The sequence below is a fragment of the Nesoenas mayeri genome (assembly GCF_963082525.1).
Source record: "Nesoenas mayeri genome assembly, chromosome: 19".
NCBI lineage: Eukaryota > Metazoa > Chordata > Aves > Columbiformes > Columbidae > Nesoenas > Nesoenas mayeri.
The window spans coordinates 12,516,544-12,523,973 of NC_137568.1; positions in this window are offsets into that span (position 1 = coordinate 12,516,544).

The window sequence follows — 7,430 nt, forward strand, 5'->3', positions numbered from 1 at the left end:
TGGGAGCAGGTCGGCTCCGCCTGCACACTGGCCCTTCCCTTTGCTCTGGAAGACGCCAGACAGGATTTCAGCTTTATCCTGCCCTCTCCCGTTTTTCCTCTGGGGTGAATAAGCCCCTGCCCGGCTGTGCACCCGGGGCTGCCCCGTCCGTCCCAGCGCCGCTCTCCAGCCAGCCCAGCGGCAGCATGTCAGACACCGGCAGCCGGCTCTGAAGGTCGGCGGCCTGCGGCGAGTGGCCGCGCTGTGCCAGGAGGGAGGTGAGCGCAGGGCACCCAGCGTGCCGGCCCCGGGCGCTGGAGCCGGACAGCGAGCACCGGGGGAGCGGCCCCGCCGAGGAGGAGCGGCACCCAGCGCAGCCAGCGTCGGGGAGCACCCCGCCAGTCCCCGCAGCACCCGGCTGCCGAGATGATGATGTATTTTTGGGTAGGTACCGCCACCAAGAGCGGACATTTCCCCTCCCTCTCTGCCGAGGTTTTGCTCAGGTTCGGGGGTGTTTTTTGCCATGGTTACTTCCCAGCTGAGCCGCCGGGCAGGGAGAACTTTCCTCGTCGGACGCGGTGCTGCCTGCCCCATGGTTTGCGGGCAGGGGCCGGGCTGCGGTGCTGGAGGCCAGGCCGGGCATCAGGGAGGAGCGGGGCAGGGCAGGGCGGGCAAGGCTCTGCCTGGGCACCGTGGCCTCATCCCTGCCCGCAGGCAGCCCCAGCCCCCTGTCCTGCCTCCCCTCCGCCCCCCCGAGCCCCTCGGTGCTGGGTGCTGACCGCAGCCCCCTCACCTGCACACAAACAGCCCCCCGCCCTGCTCCCTTCTCGGCTGCGTGGGGTCGGGTGCGTCTCTGCTGCCGCGGAGCGGTGGCTCCAGAGCTGGTCCCGGGGGCTGCGCTGCCCGCGGGGTGTGGAGCTGACGGGGCTGCTGGCGCAGCAGCCTCTCTCGCCAGGGGTTTGTCCTCCACAGCTGCCCACCCAGGATCTGGAGGCTGCTGGCAGGGTGGGCTCCAGCCTTAGATCTCAAGCTTGAAGTCGGTGGCCAAGGCCACTGAGATCCCCGCGGGGACCCCGCGGTCCCACTGTGGCACTGCGGTCCCTGCTCAGGCGGTTTGGAGCGTGCGGTGCCGCGCGGTTACGGGGGTTACGTGCTCCGGGGAGCAGAGCAGACAGAGCTGTGTGAAGGGGGATGTGGGGAAAGGAGCTCACAGGGCAGAGGAGGATAACGCTAATTCATTGTTTCTCAGGGGAGCGGCTTTCAGGCGTAAGGTGCTTTGTCATGAGAGATGTCGGTGCAGCCGCCGGTCGGGAGCCCATCGGGGCTCGCAGAGCCTTCTCCTGCCAGGCGTTAATTCTGCCCAGGGACGGATTGAGCCGCTGTGGCTGTGAAAGCAACTACTCTGGAGCTTCCGCCTGCGGCTCCGTAGGCGCCGGGTGGGCTCGCAGGGCAGCGGTGCCAGGTGCCTGTCCCCTGGGAGCGCCCAGCGCAGCTCCCCGCAGCACGTTCCGGCTGGGGGTACCGCGCAGGGTGTCCCGTCCCCATCCTGGGCAGCACACGCAGCCAGCAAACCCAGGCTGGCTGCATTTCGGCATCGTGCGGCGCACAGCAACGTCCTCGGTGCTGCCAGAGTGGGGCCAGCAAGGGCTTTGCTCCAGCAGAGCGGCGTCTCTGGCACTGCGGGTGTCCGCGTGTCGCGCAGGGTTCGGTTCCCTGCGTGGTCGGAGCGTGGCTGCTGCGGGGAGCCCCGCGGTGACGGGCGGCAGCGGGTGGCTCGGCAGTCGGCACTGCAACAGGCTGAGATGCCAAAGCAGAATGTCTTCAAATTAGCGGTAATTGCAGGCGAAATAAAGAGCATGTAGGGCGAGTGGAAGGAGGGTTCTATAAATATTATGATTTTTAAAGTTTGCCCTGGAGTCCTAGAGCCTGTTTAAACGCTAATATCCTGTCTGTGCATTTAAAAAGCCTTATAATGAGGATTGAGTGTCTGCTTCCAGAGCGCTCCCCCTCTGCCTCGGCCCCGTGTCTGGCACCGGCAGTGCCGCGCACACCCCTGCTCCCACCGGCACCGGGGGCTGGGGGTGTTTTCTTGGGAGCCCCTTGTCGGGCAGCAGGTCTGATCTCAGGGCAGGGCGGCTCTGGGAATGCGGCGTTTGCAGTTGGTCATGTCTCATGTCACCCTCCATCATTCCTGCATCACCCTCCATCCCATGCCGGCCCTGCAGCAGCACCGGTGCCAGCGTGCTGCCGAGCGCGGTGCAGCCATTTCACCTGCTGGTGCTGCCCCCTCGGCCCAGGAGCTTAAGGTGCTTGGCAGCATCAGTTCTGCCACGGTTCTGCTGCCTGCACAATCATTCTCATTAAATCTAGGGAGCCTAATTGCCATTTCATGTAAATATTTTGTCAAGTGGAGGGTTTCCCGGCGGGGCCACGCTGGCTGAAGGGGAAGTAGCCACGCACTCTCGATGCTGTGGTGACAGGTTCCTGCTTGTCCTGCCCAACACAGGTGTGAACCGTGTGACCGCAGGAGCTGCCTGTGTCCCGCGGTGAGTGCAGGGCTCCCGCGCGGCCGGTGCCGCGTTGGCTCATGCCGGGTGATGGGGACACCGGCTCCCCTGCTCGCGCATCCCGCGGGGCGGCTGCGGCACAGGCGTTCGTGGGGCGCACCGCGGGCTGGCCCCGGGCCGGCCCGGCTGCTCCCGCAGCGCTGGCGGCTCCGCACGGGCGTTGAAGCGTCTCCTCATCCCCGTCCCATCCCCCCGCGGCGGCGAGGAAAGTTTCAGCGAGATGGTGTTTTTCCTTCGATCCCATTAAACTTTCATGCGCTTGCTCTGCATTCCCGCTCCCCTCCTGGCTGCCACAGCTGCTGTCCCAGATACTCGCCATGTGTCGGTCGGGTCTCCTCACCTGCTGAGGTCAAACCCAGGTGCTGGTGGCACCGCTGCCCCTGCGTGGGCTCTGTGACCTCCCGGCCACTGTGGCAGCCCCGGGGCCGCGGCAGCGCGGGCACTGGGGAGGGGCAGAGCGGACATTTTCAGTACAATCTCCAGCTTCTTTGGAAGTTCAGGGTCAGGGGAGCTCCAGTGATCCCCCAGGAGCCACCAGAAGAGGAGGAAGGAGCCAGGGATGAGGGGGAGAGAGTTGACCGGGTGTCCCTGGGGAGCTGGGGCATCCTCCCCAACCCCCTCCATGCCCCAGCAGGGCTGCCCCGCAGCGGCCCCCGTGCCTGCGGTTAAACACGGGTGTCTGCGGGGTGAGGCGAGAAACCAGGGAGCTGTCAGAGGCTGCTCGACTGCCTCCGGAGATGGGCGGCTGTGGGCAATCGGGGCAGCCGTGGGCACTCAGGGTAGTTGTGGGCACTCAGGGCAGCCATGGGCACTCAGGGCGGCTGTGGCGCTGGGACGGTGCGAGGGGCTGGCCGGACCGTTTGCCGTGGTGCGGCGGGGCTGGCGATGCTGGTGGCAGGAGGAAGCGCTGTGGTTTGTGCTGGTGTGGGGTGCTCTGTGCTGGCAGGTCCTGCGGTTGGGGACCCTGCCCGGGAGCCACCAGCTCCTCCTGCTCGCTGGTGCCCGCACGCTCTGGAGAGGCGTCCCCAGCCCAGTCCTGCCTGGCGCTCTCGCCTGTCACCTCTGGTCCCTTCTCGCTGTCCTGGTCTGTGCCAGCACGGCACGTGGCACCTTCCCCTTGTTTCACGACAGCTCGAATCCGTCAGCGCCTTCATCTAATCACTTTATGTCTATGACTAACTACTAATGAGCTTTTAATTAATGAGTGCCATGGCTTAGGGGCATTCTGGAGCGGGTGGGAGGAGAGGACTAGATGGGTGCCCCGCTCCCTGGGTGCTGCGGGGCCACCGGTTCTGCACCGCAGGCTGACCGCGGTCCTCGCGGTGGCGGCTGCGCCGTGGCCAGCCTGCAGCGCCGTGTGGCAGCTCTGCCAGCTCGCACGGCGGCTGTGCCCGCGGGACCACAGGGGCCCCGTCACGCACCAGACGTTTGCAGCGCCCCCGGGGTGCAGTGCGTGCCCATGGTGCATCCCCGGCAGGTCCGTGGGTGCCATGGTGTGCTGGTGGGGCCGAGCGCCGCGCTCCGGGATTTCCCGCTGCACCCACGCAGGGCTGGGCTGGGGGCCGGCCGTGGCGTTTGGCCGAGGCCACTCCGGTCCTGGTGCCGTGTTGTTCTCCTGCTTCCAGAAAACAAAACCAAGGAGCCCTCAAGGGTTCATTTAAAATAAATAAAAAGTGAAAATAGTGCTGATTTGAAGGAAAGCCAGCCCCATCCTGCGCAGGGGAGCGCATCGCCAGCCCAGCCCCGAAGGGCAGAGAGAGAGATGTGCTTAGAACTGCAGCCCTGTGCAACTTCTGCCTTTGATCATATATCTTACATGTGCCCTTTGCTTTCCTTCGTCTGATATTTATTAGGTTTAATTTTACTGGGACGCGGTTGTAAGTGAGACAGATGGAACGGGGTCTGTGCGCCTGGTGAACACATCTTAATTAAACAGATAAATAAACTTTCATTCCAGGAGATTTCAATTTTGGAGGGGCTCCTCCGGGGCTGCGGCTCGGCGGGGCTGGGCACCGTGGAGCTGCTCCGGCACAGCCCTGGTGCCACCGCTGCTGCCATCAGCCGGGGCTGCAGCGCAGTGTCACTGCCAGCACAGCCGGGAGCAGCAGGGCAAGGGGGAGCAGCCAGTGGTGACCAAGGATGTGTCCCCTACCGTGGAGCCCCCTGACGGGTTGGCACATCCCAGCCATGCCGGTGTCCCGTGGGAGCTGCCATGGGGACAGCTCTGTGACCAGCAGATGTTGGTGATGGCTGGAGGGGAGAGAGAGGAGACTCCACCGCTCAGCTCCCAGAGCTGCAGCTGGATCGCCCACCCCGTGCTGTGTGTCCCGGGGAAGCGGCGGTGCAGAGGGGCTGCACCGGCGGGGCACGCTGGCTGCCCAGCCCGTGGCTGCCAGCCCGGACCTCCCTGCGCCGCGGGCTGCTGGCGCGGGCTGTGCCAGGGCTCGTGGCACTGTCACCAGCCAGGAACACCTTTGAGTCACCCTGCCTGGAGCCAGGCTCCGGCGTGGGGGAGGACGGGCAGATTACCTCATCCTGGAGCTGGCTCCCGGCTCACGTGGTTGGTTTGCTTGGGCACCGCAAGCCCTGAGCGGCGGGCCGTGCCCTTCCCTTTTCACCTCTACCCAGGAGCGGTGCAGGAGCTGTGGTGGGGCCAGACTGGCGCAGGGCTCCTGGGGATGCCCCGCGTCCTGTGCCGGGTGCTGTGCGGTGCTCAGCTGCACGGGGGTGCCTGTGGGGCCCCTCTCCCCACAGCTCCCTGAGGAGTGCTGGGAAGACATGGAGCCCACGGGGAGAGCGCAGCACCAGGGCCGGGGGAGTGCCTGGGGAAGGGGAGCCGGAGGCGAGCAGGGAGCACGGGGTCTGAGCACTGAGGTGTGCAGGACGGGCCGCAGCGCCGGGGTCTGTGGGGGTCCCTCGGGAGCTGGAGGGCGAGTGGTGGTGGTGGGACAGGGGTTCACTGCAGCTCCTCGCAGGGAGCGGTGGCCGGAGGTGCTGTCGGTAGCCAGTGTCACTGCCAGACTCCTTTGGACTCTCAGTATCGTGGGGCAGTGGTGAGGAGAAACCCTCCCCCAGCCCGGCATCCGCTCCCCGGTTTGGCACCTCGCGGTCCCTTTGGAGCGTGGTCACCCCGGCAGCAGGACCCCGCGGGGGCTGGCACCCCTTCCCGCCGCGGCCGCTGCTCCAGGGGGGCTGTTCGCAGAGCTGTTCGTTCCCGCCGGGTCTGCGGGTGGCTCCGGGCCGGCTGTGCCACACGCTGCTGCTGTTGAGCGTCTGCAGCAGAAACGGGAAGTGCTGCGAGTGTACCAGGACACTGCAGCATGTCGCTCTGTCTGGGGATACTGTGGAAAATCCCAGCCTCCAAACAGGGCTGGTCGTGTGCTGGAGGCTCCGGCAGAGACGGAGCATCAGCAGCTGCTGGCACAGACCTGCCTTTGTGCATCACATTTGGCCAAGATGGAAACTGAACTGAGCCCAGGTTTTGTTTCCCACATACCCAAGCACAACGCCGCCCCGGCTGCCTTGGTGCTGGCCGTGGCTCTGGAGTTGGGCGCGATGCAGCACCAGCGGTGCAGGGTGCTGGGCAGGGACCCCCTGTGCCATAAACCAGCTCTGCGGCACCCAAGGGTGCTGGGGCTGCCGTGGGGCTGCGATGGAAGGAGATGCGAGGTGGGACCGGGGACCCGAATGAGCACGCGTGTGTGGCCTCACTGGCTGTCCCCTGCAGGCACCGGCATGCAGGCTATTGCCAGGGCAGCTGTGGCAGGTGTGCGCGGTGCTGGTGTGTCAGGGCCGCGGGTGACACCAGCACGCCAGTCCCAAATGCAAAAATGCCTCTTGAGCTCTGTGGAGGCCCGTCCTCTGCCCGCTGCTGGCTCGGGACAGAGGGTCCCTGTTACAGGGCAGGGCGCTCTGTGTCACCCCGGGGTGCTGGGGGATGGCAGGCGGGGCTGGAGCCGGCCCTGCCCGCGGCTTGCACGGCTTTGCTCTTGGCGGGGCTGAGCTGCCGGTGCCCGGGGAGTGCAGGCAGCGCCGGGGCCACGGCTCCTGTCGAGAAGGCCGGCAAGCTGCGGCCCTGCGCCGCGGTGCGTGTCTGCGGTGCGTGTGTGCGGGGCTGCAGGCTGAGCAGGTGTGTGCCGCTCGGGAGGCGGGGCTGGGCTGCTGCATGGCTCCCCGCCCGGCCCGCCCGCGCGCCCCGCGCTCGGCGTGGTGCGTGTGCACGTGTGCGGCTGTGTGTGCGGGGAGCCCCGCGCCGCCCGCCGAGCCGCTGCCATCGCGGGGCTGCGCGCCTGCAAGTGCCGCTGCTCGGCACGGCTTCCCGGGACACCCGCGTTGCATCACCGAAACTCCCGGTAAGACCTTCCTTCCCTGGGGAGCTGGCGCTGGGAAGGGAGCCGGTTCTGCCTGCCGGGCCCCATCCTGCCTGGCTGCTTCCCGGCACAGCAGTGCGTGGCCGGGGCTGCGGCGGGGCTGCCCGGGCGGCGGGGAAGCCATCTGCGAGCGGCGGCGGCGAAGGGGTTAAGTGCGGGATCAGCTGTTCTCATGTCATTACGGATTCTCTTCATTTTATACAGAGCTCTGTTTGATGTCTGAATGCACAGGGGACTCCCCCTCCTCCTCCAACTCCCACCCCTTTTATTTCGCTCCCTCGCCCTCTCTCCCTTCCTCCTCCCCTTCCTTTCTCTCCCGCTCTGGCTCACACACACCCTTTGCAGACCGTGCGCTCAGTGCCAGTGTCTAATGGCACCGAAGTGAACAGGCGAGCGCTGCTCCCGGGGCGCGCGGCGCGGCCGGCCTGCCGCCGATGAATCCCTCCTAAGTCGCGCCGAGGGGTCGGGAGGGCCGGCCGAGGAGGGGAGAGCCCGAGGGGCGAGCCGGGAAGAG